Source organism: Toxorhynchites rutilus, chromosome 2, assembly GCF_029784135.1.
Source record: "Toxorhynchites rutilus septentrionalis strain SRP chromosome 2, ASM2978413v1, whole genome shotgun sequence".
Classification (NCBI taxonomy): domain Eukaryota; kingdom Metazoa; phylum Arthropoda; class Insecta; order Diptera; family Culicidae; genus Toxorhynchites; species Toxorhynchites rutilus.
The window spans coordinates 102,227,452-102,248,249 of NC_073745.1; the positions used below are offsets into that span (position 1 = coordinate 102,227,452).

A 20,798-nucleotide genomic window follows, 5' to 3' on the forward strand; every position below is an offset into this window, starting at 1 on the left:
AGTAAACAAATTCGATTTATTTGAAAAATGAACAACGGTTAAATTTTTTGTATATTGTTGATACAAAAATACTGAAATCGCCAGGAAAATAGAGGATGGGGGATAAATATCTGGTATTATATGTATTTTTGAAGCCGAATTTAAGAAAAAATGCAAAAAAATATTCATATTTTATTCCGGGATAGAGTTACCCTTATCGCTATTACATATAAAGTAATCGGTACTCTAGCGATATCATATATAGCTTACGACCTATTCTCATGCCTGCCAAGTTTTTTGTGCATAATTTCATAAAAATCGGTCGCGCCGTTTCGGAGGAGTTCGACCACGAACATCGTGACACGAGATTTTAATATATATAGATTTCAATGTTGTGTGTTACCTGTCACGTTATAGCGAATTCGTTTTTAAAACTGAATCAGTTCCAAACTGACTTTGTAATAAAAAAACGTTTTCAGTTTCACGAATGCGGCGATTTGTTGGTGTGCGTTATATAGTCTGATTTGTTTATATTTTCGATGACAAATGTACCGTGTCAACGTCTGGTGGCGATATTAGTGCTTGTGAGGTAAATTATTCTCTATCAGATCAGGCCAAGTGCAGTGTAAAAATATAAAAGTTTGAATGAAAATTTCTACGTCATATTGTTTGATTACCTAAAACATGTAGTCCTGACACTCATTTAACCTTTTGTCGATGCATTTCCTGTTTGTTCTACAAATAATTACTGTTATAATATGAAATCATCATCAGACACAGTTTTCGTTCAATATGTTTCAGCATTTTCGGAAAAAACTCTTATTTCATCACATAAAATAAAAAACGATACGTTAAAGTTAATTTTCATTCATAATTTTGATTTTGAAGGCATGTTCATTCCACTTGAATATCCATCATTATTTTCGCCTCCCACATTTGTTGCCATTCTAAAGGAAGCTTGATAATGCCACTCTCATTTTGGTCTTGGTGCTAATTGGAGAAAATCTCTAGCAATTGATTTTTACAATCTTCTCTTGATCCCAATTTCTCATAACTCAGGAAGTTTTACAATGCGTGAAAAAGGTGGTAATAGTTTGGTGCCAGGTCCTGACTATATGGTGGACGCATTAAAACATCCCAATCAAGCTCCCGGAGTTGTGTGGCCTTGCGCTGTCCTAATGGAACAAAACACGTCCTCTGTTGGCGAATTCTGGAAGTTTCAGGTCAATCACTAGCTCCAAATGGTCCATTTGTTTGATTGTAGAGATCTGAATTTAGTGTATTGCACTAAAAAAATTAAAAAATTATAAAAAAATACTAAAAAAAAGAGATAATTGTCACTGTTTGTGTGGGTTGCTACCGCCTTGTTGTGTTGTTGTTGATTTGCTGCTGCTGTTGTTGCTGTTGCTGTTGGGTTGCTGCTTGTCTAGAAGCTGGCAATGTTGTTCTACAATAACATACCAGTGATGGGGTGAAGTTAACCCTCCCTTTGTTAAGGGTCATGGAGAAGAACTCACATTACTTTGGACGCTGCGGTTGAAGGCACAGTGCCAAAGGGAAGATTCCATCTTGATGTTATTATGATGGGCACCTTACACGATCAACCGGATTGACAATAAGTGTCTTCAATATCGTGACAGCTAGGCTTTCAACATCTGATCTAACCTCAATCAATATTTTTCCACCTTACACGGTCAATATCGCCCTCAACCCGAGACAACGAAAATGTCCGCGATGGCTAGTGGCGACATTTGAGTTTGGGATCCAAACTATTCTCAATCAGATTAGAAGGCTAAAAGGCAATTTTCTATTGGTAAAATTTGAATGAAAATATCTACTTGGTATTATTTAATTAGTTGAAGCGCGTAGTCCTAACCTTAACTTAACCTATTTCCCCTGAATTTTCAGATATTCCTACTAAAATGTATTATTATAATATAACGTCAATTTCAGACATAATTTTTGTATGGGATTTTCTCACCACTTGCAGAAAAAAAGTGATTTGCATTCACATAGAAAACTAATTTGATTCGTAAAAGTTCATTTTCATTCATAATTTACACTTTAGAATTCGGTTTTTCTTCTCAAAAATACATCATAATACTCGTTTCACAAATACAGACTGTTCCTTTCAGTTCCAGAGATGCCAGATTATTTTAGTTTGCGAAAATATATGTAAGTTATTTTATCTGCAAGCAAATGTTTTTATTCCATAAATGAGACTATGACAGTAGAACCCCTATTATCCGCGAGCGGGTGATCCGCCCTGCGGATTATTCGTGACTGCGAGTTCCATAGTAAATCAATAGGCCTTTCCGGAATTTGTTAGTGAGTGGTAGGCCCATGCTCTTTTGTTGTGGTCATGGCTTTGACATTATTTAGCCACTGATGTACACGACCTTATAGATGGATAGTTGATTGATTTCTGTATTGATAGAACATAGTTTTTATGTTGAAACATCTCTTTTCGTGTTTGCATTTTTTTGTCCTTTAATGGGTCATCCGCGATTTTCGTTAATCGCGGTGAGTTTGCCCGACTATTCCGCGGATAATCGGGATTCTACTGTAGCTTGAATTAACACATGATGATTTTTCATCTGTGATTTTCCCAGATCTTCTCATTCTCCAAATTTTATAGCGGAGTGTGAAGAAACACACAACCCGCTTACTAGCGCAATGAATGACCGAGTTCAACGTTAAAAAATTCCTAAAACGTTGTTAAGTTTCATCCACTCTCTCACCACCATCACATTGTCAGTTTACTTTGAAGTTTTGATTTGTATCGTGAAAAGTACCGTATTTTGCTATTCAAAGTATCGGTTTTCCAAACCAAAAGCTTCCATTTATGATTCCTACAATTTCAGTAGTTTATAAATTTTAATTGCAATCGCAAAAAAGACTAACAAAAATTAAATGTGCGCTTGCATATCTGGCAACTCAGTCTGGAAGTCCGTGAGGTAAAACGTCAACATCATGCATCCATATGAAATGTCACGATATTGATGCTCGAAAATCAGAAAATCCGGATTTCTGCGTCGTCGGCCATGTTCAGCTGTCATTATGCTCTCAAATGTCATCATATTGTCAATAAAGTTGACCGTGTAAGGTCCGCTTGACGGTTGAAAAATATGTAAAAAAAATTATTCCACGTATTTTACTGTTACCATATCGGCACCATCAACACCAGTCACAGTTTCAGCGGCCTAGCTTGCATTTTCACCTTTATAAAATAAAAAGTGTAAAATGTACCGAATTTTCTATTTGTTAACCTTCATTATTAACATCCTGAAACTCATAACTGAATAGAACAAACGAAAAACAGCAATTTTCCGAATTTTCCATTTGTTGACCTCTATTATTAACACCCTGTAACTCATAACTGAATAGAATAATAAAAAAAAAACAGCAAAATGATGTTTTTCCGTGTGAAATGTCTCCTTTACAACGAGCCTGAGAAAAAATTGTATGATCGATATTATGCGAGATATTGATCAATAAAGCCAGCTATCGAGAAAATAATGGATACATTTTCCCCAACCAAATATTTTCACTTTTTTGCAGTGTCTATTTTATATAAGTCTGTACTTGTCTGTTTCATGGTGTGACATTTTTTATACCTGACATTAAGGTGAAGGTGGAAGCTAGCCATTGTAGTAGTATAGGTAAACCCACGTGTAAAAATGGGGTAATAGTGTTTGTGATAGAAGAGCAAAGCACACATAAATAGATCAATCCACTTTTCAGACTGTGTGGCGCTCCATTGAAAAGAGTCTTTGAATACATTTGAAAAAAAAAATAACAATTCAAAACTAAAGTAAAATGTATGAACGATATGTTCCGACGAACAATTGCAAATATAAATCTATATAGAAGGTGCATTTGCATATGAAGTCAAATTCTGATTATACGCGAGCGTAACATGAGCAAATTTATAACACATGCGAATTGGGACTCTTTTGGTATTAACAAGTTCTTCCGCATAGTAATTCGATGTTGATAATTCATTAATATTTTCCTTCGTTGATCGTATTGTTTTCACATATTCACGTTGGAGAGCCTTAACCCTTCTCTTCGTTGGCCGAGGCATTTTGAGTGAATGTAATACTTTTCCGTTTACTGTTTTTGAAAGCATAGGCAGCCGTGGCAGTGTTCCTAGCTCTGCAATACAATTTTCTTACCCAACGTTGAAGTGCGATAGCAGATGAAAATTAAATATCTTGTGAGTAATCGATTAAAGTGTGGTTGATATTACTTGATGGGAAGTATGCGAAATCGATCATTTTCTTCACACTGCTTCGCAAAATTATTGATTTTAGGGCGAGGAGTGAGGGAGGGAGATGAAAGTAATGAGCGCCATTGTGGCAGCCATTTGTGGCTAGCTTCCACCTTCACCTTAAAAGGACTAAAAAGGTGAAGGCTTCCACTCTAACACCTTCTGACATTCTGAAGAACGATTGAGTTTCGCCAAATTTAAATAAATCGACAATGAAACATGATAGGCTTGAAAAAGTAATTTCTTAAGTCTGTGTTGTGATTATAATCGTTTATAATAAACCGGTCGTAGATATGGCTAAAAATTTGAATTTTTGAGGTGCCGTATGAGTGTTGTTCTTGGAATGTTGGAATTCAACGCAACTGTCCCTCCCTTAACAGCTTTTACAGCTTCTTCCATCTGCTGATTCGTCCATGACTTTCGGTTGCTCTTGCAAATGTAATAAGTGGGTATCTGATATAAAAAACGGAGGAAATAATCAAATTGTTTTCTAAACCACATGTTCGTCTTTCCTTTCGCTGGAGTGTCCGGCTTACCCGACTAGATAAGTTTTTTTAATATAAATATTTCTGGATTGAAAATGAGAAAACTTACCGGTGATTCGATAAAATGGAAGCAAAGTAACGAAAAATACCCGAAACGAAATTTTACAACTGTTCACAACGCAGATCACTTTTCTGTTTTCATTTATAATTTTGACAGAAGACTAGTTAGGTGTACAAAGTAATTGTAAAAAGTATTGATACACTGTATTGCATGTTTGTACATCATTCAAATTTAAAATAAAAATGTAATTTATCAATCGTACCTAAGTGTCCATCTTACTCATCCTGTCCGTCTTTCCCGACTTTCCTCTGCCAGTAATATGTCAAATAAAGCATTCAACTACAGTGATTCGCCTCTAATTGGACATACCGAGGCATCACTCTGTGTCGCATAAGAGACGATTGTGACCTGTAATTGGACATATCAACAAACACAAGACAATGTGAAAAAACTAGTTATAACAGAAGAATCATTGAAAATCTAACTATTGACCATCAGAAAAGTGTGCAAAATACATAATCTAGTAAAATGGTTGTAAACACTACCGAAAATTAATCGTAGAAACTTGTAGAAACTTGCACGAAGGCTTTACAAAAATGTCCAATTAGAGGATCGAACATCCAATTATTCGTATCGGATCATAGGTCTATCCAAATAGCTCGATGTCCAATTAGAGGAAAATCACTGTAACTCACATTGTATATGCTAACTCGCGCTTCGTATTTTCGTATTCGGTTGGACAAACTCTATCGGGACAAAGTGATCATTAAAAAACTGCTCCCTGGTGTTGAGCGTAACAGTTCGGCTGAAAAGTTCATAAGGTTGACGTCTAGATGGCGCCTCTTGCAAAAATCTACTTGACTATCACAAAGCACCATGTTTCAATGGATACGTGTCAAAATTTGACAGCAATCGGTCGATTGGTTCGTGAGTTACAGCATTGAGGGTGAAGCAACTTTTATTTTTGTGAAAAAAATGGAAAAATCTTAATTTAGTGTATTGATAAAGCATTGATTTTTGATGGAAAAAATACAGTACAACCCAAAGCATGGCTTGACAAACGTTATCCGGACTCTGCTCTAGCTATTATTACAACTGTGGAATATTACCGAAATTACCGAAATTACCGAATTACCGAATCTGAGGCCTATTTTGAGGAAAACTCGAAAGAATACTATAAAAATGGTACAGCGCGGACTCGATTATATTGATTATATGTGATTCGATTATATACAATTTTGGACTCGGTTCTATACAGTTTGGAAAAAAAATTAAATAACACATTAAAAATTATAAACTTTTAAGTTTTTAGTACTCCTGTACTGTTATCCTGTACTAAATTTTCTCATCTTTCAAATGAAAGCAACAGAATCGTTTCATGTAGCGTACTTTGTAAAGTAGAGACAGTTTGAGGCAGAGTCCGAAACAAACAAAAAAGTTCTATAACTCTGTCATTGGTGAAATTCGAACATATGCGTAGGAGGATTTTTTTCATCAAATGTCATCGTCTATCATCTCCTGAGAGAATCTAGATAAATTTGTTTTTTTTTTTCATTTGAGAAAGGTGTTTTCTGATTTTAAGGTGATGAAGCAAAAATCAAATTCCTCTTTTATATTCGAAAAACGAAAAATACATACAAAAAAACGAATTTTTTTTTTGACGCGATTATATACAAGATTCGATTGTATACACTGAAAAGAAATCAAAAACTGTATATAATCGAGTCCGCGCGATATAATCGAGTCCAAAATTGTATATAATCGAATCACATATAATCTAGTTTGTATATAATCGAGTCCGACCTGTATCGAAAAGAAAAGATTGCTACAATCGCTGTATCACCCTCGAAGGCAATTATGTTGAATAATAAAATTGAATTTTGTAAAAAAATAGTTTTACTGTGTTACCTTATAAACTTTTCAGCCGCACTTTTACTTAACGCAGCTATATCAAGAATAACATCACAAAATGAACGCTAAATTCGGAAAATATTCTGGAACGATGGTACTGCCCATCGGAAAACGTGGACTGAGTCTGCTCGTTTTGCTAAGTCCTTCTCGAAATATTTGGAAATTACTTCAAATATTCCGGTAATTTCAACATGTTATCAACATCCCACATGTACTGTGTACATAAAAATGTATCAGCATTTCGCCATGACAAATTAGCTCTCACGTAGACCTAGACCTTGAACGCAGAGTTCGCAGTAGTTCCACTACCAATGGAAGCTTGATCGCTCACCGTTTATAAGACTTTAATTCAGAATACATATTTCATTGAATAAGTTCGATGATATGGATAAAAATAGAGTACCGTCGATGGGGGTGAAAATTGGTTATGAGGGTGACATTGGGTCAAAAATGGAGTAAGTTACTAAAAAAAAATTAGTACTATCTTGGCAAATATTGCGAATATTTTTGAAAGCTGTGAGCCGTTCAATAGACGACATATTTCCACAACTTCCAATGCATAATTCTTAATTGTAGTACTAATAGTTATTATTTAATAATTCATCAAAGTTCGATGCCATCAAATAACACCTCAGAAAAAATCTCATACCCAGCATTAACTACTAAAATTGTAAACATTGTATAGAATTATTCTTTAAAGTCTTGCCAGATGAGTCATTACTGATTTTGAACATCAAAAATGTTTTTCCATTCGAATTTCAATATTTTCGAAATAATCTTTTATTTACACTGAGTGTGGGTGAGAATGGGTCAAGCACAAAATTGAATTCCATGCCAAACCGATATAGTGATTTTCAGATTGTCATGAACATTAATAGTTTTATTCCTCATCGTAAAATGTTAGACCCGTATTTTTTATTTATTTCATCAGGGTGGCCATTTTAATTTTATGGGGGTCCGAAAAATCAACTTTTCCCCCTTTTTTTTTTCCAAAAATGACCTTTTTCAAAATTTCATAACGTTTGAACTACTGGCTATTTAGATGAGCGATATATTAAATATTTAGATGAGCGATATATTAAATTAAAGCCAATGAGCTAGTTTTGTTTGAAAAACATTACACTTGAAGAAAAAAAACTGGGTTTTGTTTTCGTAATTTTTGATTGTAATTGTTTTTCATAACATGCATGGTTTCGGAACTAAGGTCACCATATTCTTCATATTTTTCTTGGAAACTGAGGGATTTTTACATAACAATATCAGAGAGGTGTTCCTTCGTTTTCGAGTGATTTTGTAAAGTTAACATGTTTGCGGTTTTCGTTCAATATTCCTATAGGACTGGACAACATCTATGCGACTAGAATCAAATTTTTATGCATTTGTGGTATTTCATGTGGCTTAAAATTGCTATATCGATTATCTGAATCGGCTCGTAGTTTAATAGTTATAAAATTATGAAAAAAGGGACAAATGATGTTTCGGACCATCGCTTAATTATGAAAAATCATAACTCAGTAACACAAAATAACGCATCTCTGAATCTTGGATATGTTATCTAAAAAAATATTAGCTTTCAAGAAAAAATATTAAAAAAATATAGCGCCTTTGGCCCCGAGACTATGTAAACTATAGAAAAAAAAAATACAATCAATAATTACAATTTTTGTATAATATTTTTCGAAAGCAAAGCCAATTAGCTAGGAGACAAGCTAATTGGCTTTAATTTGAGATGTCGATCATCTGAATCGGTCAGTAGTTCAAAAGTAAAAAAAAAAGTAAAAGTGACAAAACATTATTAATTCAAAATGATACACGAAGCTGGCTAGTATGTCAGATATTAGCACATATTTACAAATATTTCAGATTTTTATCGCGAAAATTTAAGCAAAAACACATCTGGCATCCCAGAATTTTATTTATTAGGCTGTCAAAAAAGTCCTGCGGTATTTTTTTTAAATTTTCATTTGATCATAAAATTAGTTACAATCATCTGTTTTAAGTCAAATATGCACCGTTTTGTTCGATGACTTGTTCCCAACGAGATGCCAACTTCATAATACCCCTGTTATAGAAGCTCGCTTCCTTATTGGCAAAAAACTCGGATAGCCCATTTTCATATGCCTCTTTTGTGGCTTCTGACTACCTAGCTTGTTCGCCATGGACAAAAACAGGTGGTAGTCACTTGGTGCAAGGTCCGGACTATACGGCGGATGCAAAAGAACCTCCCATCCGAGCTCCCGGAGCTTCTGGCGCGTCACCAAAGAAGTGTGTGGCCTGGCGTTGTCCTGATGGAAGACAATGCGGCCTCTGTTTATCAAAGATGGCCTCTTCTTCATGAGTGCTACCTTCAAGCGGTCCAGTTGTTGGCAGTACAGGTCCGAATTGAGCGTTTGGCCATAGGGAAGCAGCTCAGAATAGATTATTCCTTGACAATCCCACCAAACACACAGCAGAACCTTCCTGGCCGTTAATGAGGGCTTGGCCACCGTCTGAGCCGCTTCAGCGGGCTTCGACCACGACCGTTTGCGCTTCACGTTGTCGTAAGTGACCCACTTTTCATCGCCAGTCACCATCCGCTTCAGAAACGGGTCGATTTTGTTGCGATTCAGCAGCGATTCACATGCGTCGATACGGTCAAAGATGTTTTTTTGCGTCAACGTGTGTGGCACCCATACATCGAGCTTCTTTGTGAATCCAAGCTTCTTCAAATGGTTAATAACGGTTTGATGACTTATCCCCAGCTCTTGGCCGATGCTACGGCTGCTACTATGCCGGTCTTTCTCGGCTAATTGAGCGATTTTGTCGCAATTTTCGACGACAGGCTTTCCGGAGCGTGGCGCATCTTCGACGACCTCTACACCAGAACGAAAACGTTGAAATCATCGTTGTGCGGTGGAAATGGAAACTGTATCGGGTCCATAAACTGCACAAATTTTATTGGCAGCTTGAGATGCATTTTTGCCTTTGTCATAGTAGTACTGTAAAATATGTCGGATTTTCTCTTTATTTTGCTCCATATTTGCGACACTATAACTCACGAACGACTTAACCAAACAGAACACTGTCAAGGACTATATTATGTCGCGCGCAAAAATACCTTTCCAACAAGCTATAAAGGGTGTGTCACATCAAATTGCATCACGGAAAAAACGCTGTAGAAATTTAATTTTTAGGAATTATATCTTCAGCTTTCGCTTATAATCAGATAAGAGTGTATAGATCACGTTGACCATGCTTCACTGTCAATTTTTCGTAAATTTGGAAAAATGTCGTCGAACGAAAAAGAGCGTCGTGAATTGATCCTGTGCACTCATTTCGAGAATCCGGAGTTGTCACATCGGGACATCGGTAAGATGCTGGGAATCGTCCAATCCACGGTCAGCAGAGTACTAAAACGATACTTTGAGAACCTAACCATCGACAGGAAGGTGAAGAACGGCAAAAATGGATGCTCCGTTAGTGAAAAAGATCACAAGCGCGTAGTTAAGCAGTTTAGACGTGATCCGAGAAGTTCGGTCCGGGATGTCGCCAATAAGCTGAATTTGTCAAGTTCATTCGTCCAGCGGACCAAGCAGCGGGAGGGCCTGCGTACATACAAGGTTCAGAAGGCTTCTAACCGCGACGAAAAACATGGTGGGGAAGACGCGAGCCCGGAAGCTGTACACCGAAATGCTGACGAAGTCGCATTGCCTGGTAATGGACGACGAAACCTACGTCAAAGCGGACTTTCGTCAGCTGCCCGGCCTGTTGTTCTTCTCCGCAGAGGACAAATTCAGCGTTCCGGAGGAGATTCGCAAGCAGAAACTATCCAAGTTTGCCAAAAAGTACATGGTGTGGCATGCGATCTGCTCTTGCGGAAAGCGGAGCGCCCCCTTCGTGATGACCGGCACGGTAAACGGGCAGGTTTACCTTAAGGAGTGCCTACAGAAGCGCTTACTACCACTATTGAAGCAGCACGAGGGCCCGTCCATCTTCTGGCCGGATCTCGCTTCGTGCCACTATTCCAAGGACGTGTTGGAGTGGTACGAAGCCAACGGGGTCACCTTCGTGCCGAAGGAAATGAACCCGCCCAACGCGCCGGAGCTTCGCCCAATAGAGAAATATTGGGCGATTATGAAGCAGGCCCTCCGGAAGAACCCAAAAGTTATCAAATCGGAGGCGGGCTTCAAGAGAAAATGGATTTCTGTTCAAAAAAAAAACTACAATCTGACGATGTACAGAACCTTATGGACGGGGTAAAGAGGAAGGTGCGAGCATACGGGCTTGGGCTCGAAGTATGAATAAAAAGAAAATGCCAAAAGTTGTTTAATAGTTTTTATTTTACTGTCTAAAATTTTCAAAAGGATCGGTCTACTGGGCGAATTTCTACAGCGTTTTTTCCGTGATGCAATTTGATGTGACACACCCTTTAGTATGACTCGATACAATGAATACAACTAGAACTATGCGCTTACAACGACACCTCGCGGAAATACCGCAGGACTTTTTTGACAGTCTAATATTTCGCTCAGAGGTCAGATATTTGTTTTGTTACAGTCAGTGCTTTTTCGTTGTGTATCGGGACATTCTGTCGAATTTGCAGACATTTGATTGGGATTTAGTTTGCTCAACATGCAGAGTAAAACAGATTATTGTACCCTTTAGTTTGTTTTTGTCGTAGTTGCTGCTGCTCTCTGCGCTCTGTGTCCAATTGTTGCTCTGGCTCCGGTTTCGGCGTTTATCACGGCTCCTGGAATGGATATGTAGTTCGGTGATGACTCGGTGCTAGATAGATGAAACGCAAGATCCATGTAATATTTTTTTTTTTTTTTTTTCTTTCTTTATTAAAGAGATTTTCAGCCAAAGGCTGGTTCATCTCTAGTGTAATAGATATATTGTAGAATAAATAAATTGATTCCATGTGATGGAAATATTTTCGGAGTGTTTATTCGTCCGATCGAAGGATAACAGATTCTCCACCGCCTCCACAAGAAATTCAAACTACTTGCAATTCGTCACAAGCACTGCGAAAATTGTTGATAAATTGAATTAAATGATACATACTATACCATAACTATCGATTCTATACGACCAAAACGACACTTCCTATTTGTCTTCCATTTCTCATTTGTTTTTGTGCGCTGTCAACAGTTCAAGACATATCGACGATTGTCACCTAGGATTCCCAGTTCATGTGACAATCGTCACGTATATTTGAGAGCGAGAATAAGGTGAGAGTTCATTCAAGTGAGATTTCTCAGGGCATAAGCCTGGTGGAATCGCGTGACATACGTGACAATTGTCATCTCACCTCACACGCCACGCAGAATCGGGCCGATTATTTCAGAATGCATCGAAATTTTTGTAATAGATTATGTTCTTCGTCACAAATAAATTTGATGGACGTCCTTATACGTTTGATGTGATGTCTAGGACTACCAAAATATGTGAACGGAAGAATTGTCAAACGATCATTGTATTTTACATTTTCCTCTGAAATTATTGCACATCTCATGTTTACGTAGTTCTCGAACCGCGAAAGTTCATTCACCTCTAGTGTCTGAAATGATGATTTTCCCAGGATTCTCACTTTTAAAGTACGTTTTAGGGAAAAAAATACCCCCGACTTGCATGTTTTGACAAAGCGGATTCCTCCAGGCACATTGATTTTGAAGGAAAACACAGCTCGGTGGGAACAAAAATACCCCCGACTTACATGTATATTTGCGAAGCGGATTTCCACAGGTACATCGATTTTGAGTTCTGTGTTGGGGAAACCGTAAATCGGGCCAATCAAAACTTGGCAGTTAGGGCGTTTAGATAACGCTTGACATTTTACAGTGATTCAATCGTTCATCTAATGAAAAATAACATTTTATTAACTGTGATAGTGAGCACACAAATCGACAGAATAAATGTATGGGAAAAAAGGAAGTTCTTCCAGTTTTCATGAATTTAAACCGTTTAGAGATTAGCGAATTATAATGTATAGCATATCAAACATGAGAAATCGTTCACAGTGAAAATAGTTATTAATGTTAACTTTATTTCATAAAAACGTGACCTGTTTTCAGATTTGGCATCCTTCCGGAAAGACGTAGTTCTACGTCAAAAAAGTTATTTTTGGGATAAATGGGAAAAAAATGATTTTTTGGGTAGCCCTAAAATGGAAATGATCACCCTACACCCTACACTTTTCACGAAAATTTGAGAACCACTATATCGGTTTGAAATGGAATGGCTGTATATAAACATTTCCATCACACTTCTACACTCTGCCCAACTTCTATAAGGCCAGGTGATGATCTTGCTGCTTTGTGCCATTGTAAACAAACCATGCTTCAACTTATATTACGTATGTGTGCAAGCGCTGAGCGTAAACCAAAGTTTTGGTTTTTTCAAGTGTCAATTTTCTATGAGACCAGTTACATTTTTCCGTTGTTTTAGTTGTTTTGATCAATAAATCTGGAAAATACCGAAAGGGAAATGAGAAAAGAAAGACAAATCGATGCATTTCACCAAGAAAACGTTGGTAACAGAGAAATTTCTCGTCGGATTGGACGATCCCATCAAGTAGTGCTCAATTATTTGACGAATCCTCAAGGATACGGTAAGAAGGAGAGAGCTCCACGTAAATCGAAGGTCTCTGACCAGGATAAGCGGAGAATAGCCTTAAAATCGCTTTTGCAAATAAAGCAATATTTCAATTCAAATGTTACTCGGGTGGCAATTCGACAAGTATTGGTAAAAAATCCTCACATAAAGACGGTTTCAAAGGTTGAAGCTCATCATCTTACACCATCTCACAACGGAAGATGTCTGAGTTTTGCCAAAGCTCACATGAACCGACAGTGGGACATGGTATGTTGTGACAAAGAATGTTTCCAAAAGAATACATTTTGCTATATACCATAACGAAAAGTTCTTCAATGTATAGGTTATCTTGACTGACGAAAAAATGTTCAATTAGAATGGTTCTGACGGTTTCAACGGGTGCTGGCGTGATTTACGGCAGAAGAAACAGTATTTTTCGACTATAAATTTTGATGAAGGCTCGTGCATGGTTTGGGCGGGATTCTGTGCAACCGGAAAGCTCAAAATAGCTTCCACATAAAAAAAATCAAAGAAAATCATTCGGCAGCATTTGGTAAATAGTATTCCAACACAAATTTTCCGTGTTTTTAGCTGAAATGGCAAGGTTGCCCATTATTGACATGTAAATCAGCCGATAGTTTTAAATTTTTCATTTAATTGATACTTATGAATTTTGAAATGGTGTTATAGAAACTTGACAGCTGAAATTATCATATTTAAGCACAATAAATAAACGAACAACTCTTTAGAACTAAATTGACCTTCAATAAATATTATTGTAAGCAATCAACAATGTATGAATGTATCTTGTTGAAACTCTAACTGTTTGTGTTGCAACGAAATAGAATCAGGGTGGTCTTATAGAAGTTGGACAGTGTGTAGGTGGATTGACACTATTTTCGTAACTTAAATAATCATTCAAGACACTTATATGTTGTCAAATTATCTTGAAATTATTGAGAAATTGATTTCTAAACATAATTCTTAATAGAAAGAAATATTCACTACTTTGACCCATTGTCACCCCCTCTAAGGGGTGAGATGGGGTCAACTTTCATTCAATCGTAGTTCAGTGAAAAATTAATATTATTCAACAATTCCTTCAACACTTACGAGTGTTCATCATTAGAGAACATTTCTACGTAATCAGAATTGTGTTTTACTTCAATTTACAATAGTTATTCAACAAAAAGTTCGAAAACTAACTTTTTTTACCCTTCTTCTTGAATGGCGTTAACGTTCCCTGTGGAACTTTTGCCGTCCCAATGGATGCATTAACTAGCGTCATTTATTAATACTCAGTTGAAATTTCTTAAGCCAAATAACACGCCTTGAATGTATTCCGAGGGACAAGCTCTAGAATACACGTGACCACAGTGCAAGTCGGAGAAAATTTCTCTGACGAAAAATCCCCCGGCCAGAACGGGAATCGAACCCGAACACCCGGCATGATAATGTGAGACGCTAACCACTTGGCCACGGTTGTAACTTTTTTGACCCATTTTCACCAATTTTGACGGTACTCAAAATGGGCGGAAAGTTTGAACATTCTTGAAAACGCAGAACAAATTTAATTTATTTTTGAAAATAGATCTGAATGTACTTTTAAACAAATTTGTTTTACGTGTCTACGTGGATATTATCTGTACCCCCACCCCCTCACTATGTACAATCGTGGACATTACGTTAGGTTAAGTTTGACGTATAGATTGATGAAGCAATTAGGCGTGCTTGGTTGTATGGTAACAAAAACAAACATGAGAAAACAGTCTCAGCATCGTTGGAGTTCGTAACTCAACAACAACTGATGATAGTGGAAATGGGTATCGTATCAAGTTTCTGCTAACACTGTTGATGTACGAGAAGACAAGTATGTCATTGTGGCAAATAAATTATTGTTGTTTTTTTTCTCTTATGTCTTGTCAACATCTCATGATTCCATCGATACCTGGCTCATTTCCCTGCCGGAATGACGGAACCGGCATGTGATTGACGCCAGCCGCCGATCAGCGTTACAACAAGCTAACGTAAACATATGATGGACGCCCCATCGTGCCAAAGGTGGATAGATATGATGGAACAGGTAACAGGTGACTCGAGGGGCTGGGTGGCAGAAAAATGTTGACGTTGTTGCTGTTGATGTTTTGTTTGTGTAGTGTAGTGTGTATGTAAATGGGTTTGGTTTTGCTTGTTTGACCACGCCTCTCCAGGAAAGCGTGAAGAGTGTGTGTGCAGCGATGAGGAACGGCGGGAGGATGCCGACAAAGGCGAAAAGCTCTTCATAAGCCAGAGCAATGGCGCTGGAGATGATAGCGATGATGATGCTGCTGCTGATGATGACGACGATGATGTTGATGATGATGGCGACGGTTCCAGTGTCGAGAAAATGGTAAAGATTTTGTGTTAGATTGTTACTGAATGGGAGCGCGCATAAAAAGGAATAAATTTATTATTATATGGCTCGCTTTTTGAGGATACAGTTTATTTTTAACCCCCACCTCCTCCATGGAGCTGAAAAGTTTTGCATTGCAATGAAAACCCTTTTTTGGACAAACTGTCGGTGAAAATGGGAGGAAAAAGGGATTGCGCCCCAACCCCACTTTGCTTCGGCCCAATTCCTCGGCACGCAAACGGTAGAGTTATTTGTTTGTTGTTTGTTCTCGTGCTTGTTGTTTGGTGTTATATGTTTATGAGATTTGTCGTTTCATTTTACTGCGATTTTGTGCTGTTTGCCTGACTGCCGGGCCATCCGATGGCAAAATTTAGCACCGCTTCAAACAGACTGTGACGGTTGGGAGTAAATTTCGCTGAAATATGTTCTGAATTTGAATATTACGATTATAGGTGCTCTGACAAACATAACTTTCCCTGGAAAAGTGAAAGGTTACAGCTACTTCTCCATTGTACGTACAACTGGAATTACTGACAAGTTTTAATTAAACAAGATCATCAGTGTTGTCAAGATTTCGGTGTCACCATTCATTATTATTTTTATCATTCCATATCTGACGCCGAATCACCCCTGTCCATGATGCACGATAATGGTATCCTGAGACGGTGTCCCCTAATGAATAATTCGGTTTATTCTTCCATCGGCATTTGACATTCCCTCGTTTCAATGCCAAACCGCAAATCCTTCGGCCACTCGTTGTCAGCCCGGACGTGACGAGATGGGATAACCTGTTTGGTGTGTAGATGCGGTGGATCATTTCCTCATTAATGTTTCGAATAGTCAGAGCATTGCTTCTGATAACTGTTGTATTGTGCGTGACCACCATAATCGATGTCGAAGATTGCAATAAACGTCGTTGTCAATCCCGACACCATCATGCGCCATTTGAGCATTCAAATTCGATCGACACTTGATGCACACTTCTTTTCCCAGCAAAGAAACCCCGATGGGTTTAATAGAAGGAAAACAATTCCACAAAGTGTCTGCCTCAATCTGTTTTTCAATTTGTAATTCCTTTCCGAGGAAAGGAAAGGTGAGATGACTCCCCTCGTCACACCGTTTGACAGTTATCGATTTCGGCTCTGCCAAACACGATTTACCGCGATGTATGCAAAGAGGGATGTAATTAGGAGGAAAATATCAATTGTCAGTTGGAGGAACATTTTTGTTGTCGTTTTTGTTTGGCAATCAGTGGTGGGAATGTGGCTAGGGAGTTAAAGTAAATTTACATAAGGTTCAATTACCTGTTCAAGTTTTAATCGGTGGCAGCCACACTTCCATAGTTCATTGAAATCTGAAAAAATAAAAAGATCTCTTGCATTCATTGTATGTTACTAAAATCTCGTATTCCAAAATTAAGTTACAATCGGTTGGAATTCTTAAGTTTTCTTCTGAAACTGTTTTCATACTATGGTTCATTGAAATTGAAAAATTGCTAAAAAATGGTAATGTTTGTCAATTGAGAATATAGAAAAGTAGAAAATATCGGTATTTACAGGAAGCGGAAAATCACACCAGTGGCCAGATACCAGAGGCTTGATAACATCTCGAAGCATATTAAACATTTTCAAATGTTGAAAATGTTCAACATTATGAATATTTCAATTTGCAACATGTTTATGTTTCAAAAATCTATCATTATTGCTCTCACCCTTGGAGGGAAATACCTTCCATATCTTCAGATCCCAGAAAGTGCCGTAATGCGATAGAAATCCATGGCGATCAGCGCACATTTTCAACTCCGACACCGATGAAAAATTTGTGAATTTAATAGCAATTGTTCCGCCACGTGGCCACTTTTCATCGTTTTCCCCTCGTACCCATTAGCGTCAGCATCCGATAGCGATTATCTACTGGTCTAATTTTTTCGTTCCCTCGCTCTCTTTCAAATGTCGATCAAATGATTCGATAACGACGGTACAATATGCATCTGTACATTTAACGAATCATGTGTGTGTGTGTGCTTATCAAAAAGTGTACTGCTAGCATTGTGCGAGAGAAATATTTTTCTCTTTGGTGGGAGCAATATTTTTCTGGTTAGATGTGATATATTGACTTTTTCCAAACTTTCAGACACTTTTCGACAACCCAATATTCAATTCTCCACATTCTTAGCTTGATTCTGTGAAATAACTGAAAAATAACCCAAAAATTGTAGGATTTTTAGTCCGGAGCACGATCGCTTGTTATAGCTGTTGAGTGGAGCTTACATTGCAACATTTACTTTTTCCAAAGTGACCGTTTATTTGTTGCAGTGTTTGTTCTCTGTATTTCTCTGCAATTTTTTAATTGTCCCTATATACATTGAATTCACTGGTAAAGTGTATAAAAATATGCTTCTGCCGTTTAGTTCAGTCAGTGCATTTGTAGTTTCTGTGATGTTATTTTGTTGTCCAAGTTTGTTCTATGATGTTTCTGATCCATTTATTTCAAATATCTCGACCATCAACATTGACGTCACCATCACATCGAGAGACTCAAGTTTCACCATTTCCATATCGTTTCTACGTCTTAAAGTGAAACATACAACCTACAAACAAAACTAGATTTCTCACCTTTACCCGAGCAGATGAATAGATTGTTGATACCTTTTAATGAGTAGACAGTGTTTGCAGAATAAATGTACACCCTATGTTCCATGGAAATAGAATGGATTGGAAGAAATACCGCACACTCACACACATAGTCAATCAATAACCTACCTGAACAGAAACTGGATATACCCAACTAATGCTTTTTCTTTCATAGCCACAATGCATCGTAAGAAAAAGGATACAACCAAAGAATGTCAGAATAATGAGGTGCGTTGAGTGTTGAAACGCAACAAATCGATTTTGAACTGAAGTATAGGTAAAAAGCGGTGCAGTTTTTGATCACCGTAAATTTATACGGTGAAAACTTGGAATCCAGTTTCGCTAGATGATGTTTTGATGAACAACTACGTATTTCAACAAGGGCACCAAATCGGAAAACAGGTCACGTTTTTATGTAATAGTTTTGACGTTAATAACTACAGTGAAAGCTCTCTGTAGCGACATCGCGAGGGACCGTCGTTATAGAGAATTGTCACTATAAAAGTTTGTCGTTATAGAGAGCTTAGATGTCGCTATAAGGAGTGAAACGTCCAAGCTCACGCAAAACAATCAAATTATATTAAAAACAAAAACAATTGCTGTCTAACCATCTTGAAACAAAAAACATTAAAAAAATGGATATAAAATTCAGTTCCTTCGTCCGATATTTTTTTTTTTTAGACAGAAAAAATAGTAAATTGTTAATTGTTTTTATTTTTAAACCAGCATAGATAATCTGGAAAGCATCTGTTTGCTGGTTTTGAGAGGGTGGGTTTATAGTTTCATTATTGGCGTCAGGCCCTGATTTAATAAATGATTGATTTTATTTGTCTCATCGCCAGACAAAATATACCAATTGAACATCATTGAAGCCGATATTCTTACCCTTTTCCCGACTCTAGTCTATATTTTTGATGATGAATGAATTCGCATTAGGCAGCACATTGAATTCATTAGACAATGTTGTCTTTTTAGTACCTATTTCGACCCTTTGAACTATTTTATTTTTTTTTTTCCAAAATATATTTGTTTATTAAGGCACATGTGGCGTTAGCCTGACGGGGCCGGGAGTCCAATATTTTGACAATTTTTGTCTTACAACTATGTTAGTAATATGTAACCGATTACTCGCGGTTGGCTCGAGGTTAGTATTACAAGTGTTCTCATAATTGGTATGTTGCAGTCTTCGATGCTCTATACGTGTGCCCGACACGGGCTACTTCCTATTGGGATGCAGCTGACCATTAATCAGCAACGCTCCCTAGTCTGTACCCCATATCTAGCGTGGTGCGTCTTTCTCGACTCGAGGAATCCAGGATAGAATGGTCACTAGCCGGCGCAATCATCAGTTCGTGTAGAGTTGTCATGAGCGGTACAACCTTTGGCTCTTGTTGAATGATCAGTGGACTGCACAACCTTCGGCCCGTGCATCTGTAAAGAGTGTGTGTATGTATTGCCGCGACTATGTAAAAGTTTATCGATCGGATAGGAGGGATATGAAACGGGGACACAACGAAGGAAACATCATTAAACGTTGACATCGGCGTTTCTGAGGAACAGGTATAGATGAAGCAGAAGATCAGGATCCCGGCTACCTAAGATATCCCGGACGGGGATATCCGATTTTCTGCCTTGTGCTCTCAGTGCTCTAGAGAGCTTAGAGCGAGCAGCATGGAACCGGATACACGACCAGACAACATGCTCGATGTCGTGGTAGCCATCGCCACAATCACAAAGATTGTTTGCTGCGAGCCCAATGCGATAGAGATGCGCGTTTAGGTTGTAGTGATTGGACATAAGCCGAGATATCACGCGAATGAAATCACGACCTACATTCAATCCCTTGAACCATGCACTCGTCGAGACCTTAGGGATAATCGTGTGTAACCAACGACCGAACTCATCTTCACTCCACATGCGCTGCCAACTAACGAGTGTGTCCTGACGAGGAATGTGAAAAAATTCATTATAGGCAATTTGCCTTTCAAAAAGTGTGCCTTCTGAAGCGCCCACCTTAGCTAGCGAGTCCGCTTTCTCATTCCTCGGAATCGAGCAATGAGAGGGAACCCATGCTAAGGTAATCTTGAATAATTTTTCGACCAAAACACTCAATAGATGTCTTATTCTTGTTAGGAAATAAGATGAGCGTTTATCAACCTTCATTGAGCGGATTGCCTCTATTGAGCTGAGACTGTCTGAAAAAATAAAATAATGGTCGATGGGCAGTGTTTCAATGATCCCTAGAGCATAGTATATCGCACCCATTTCTGCGACATACACGGAACAAGGATCTTTGAGTTTGAAAGAGGCACTGGAATTTTCATTGAAGATGCCGAAGCCAGTGGACCCGTTTATGTATGAACCGTCAGTAAAGAACATTTTATCAGATCCAACTTTCCCATATTTTTCCGAAAATATCGACGGAATAACATTGGAGCGTAGGTGATCTGGTATTCCATGGATTTTTTGTCGCATGCACAGATCAAAAATG

The 20,798-nt window shown here is 37.9% G+C and overlaps 1 protein-coding gene across 1 annotated transcript in view; it reads right to left on the bottom strand.

Moving 5' to 3' along the window:
- Positions 1-20,798, bottom strand: part of LOC129765197 (coatomer subunit beta') — a 314,457-nt gene that overhangs the window by 142,037 nt on the left and 151,622 nt on the right. Inside the window, exon 2 of the mRNA XM_055765215.1 lies at positions 16,979-17,028. The gene's annotated coding sequence lies outside the window, so the exon portion shown is untranslated. The remainder of the gene's footprint in view (positions 1-16,978; positions 17,029-20,798) is intronic.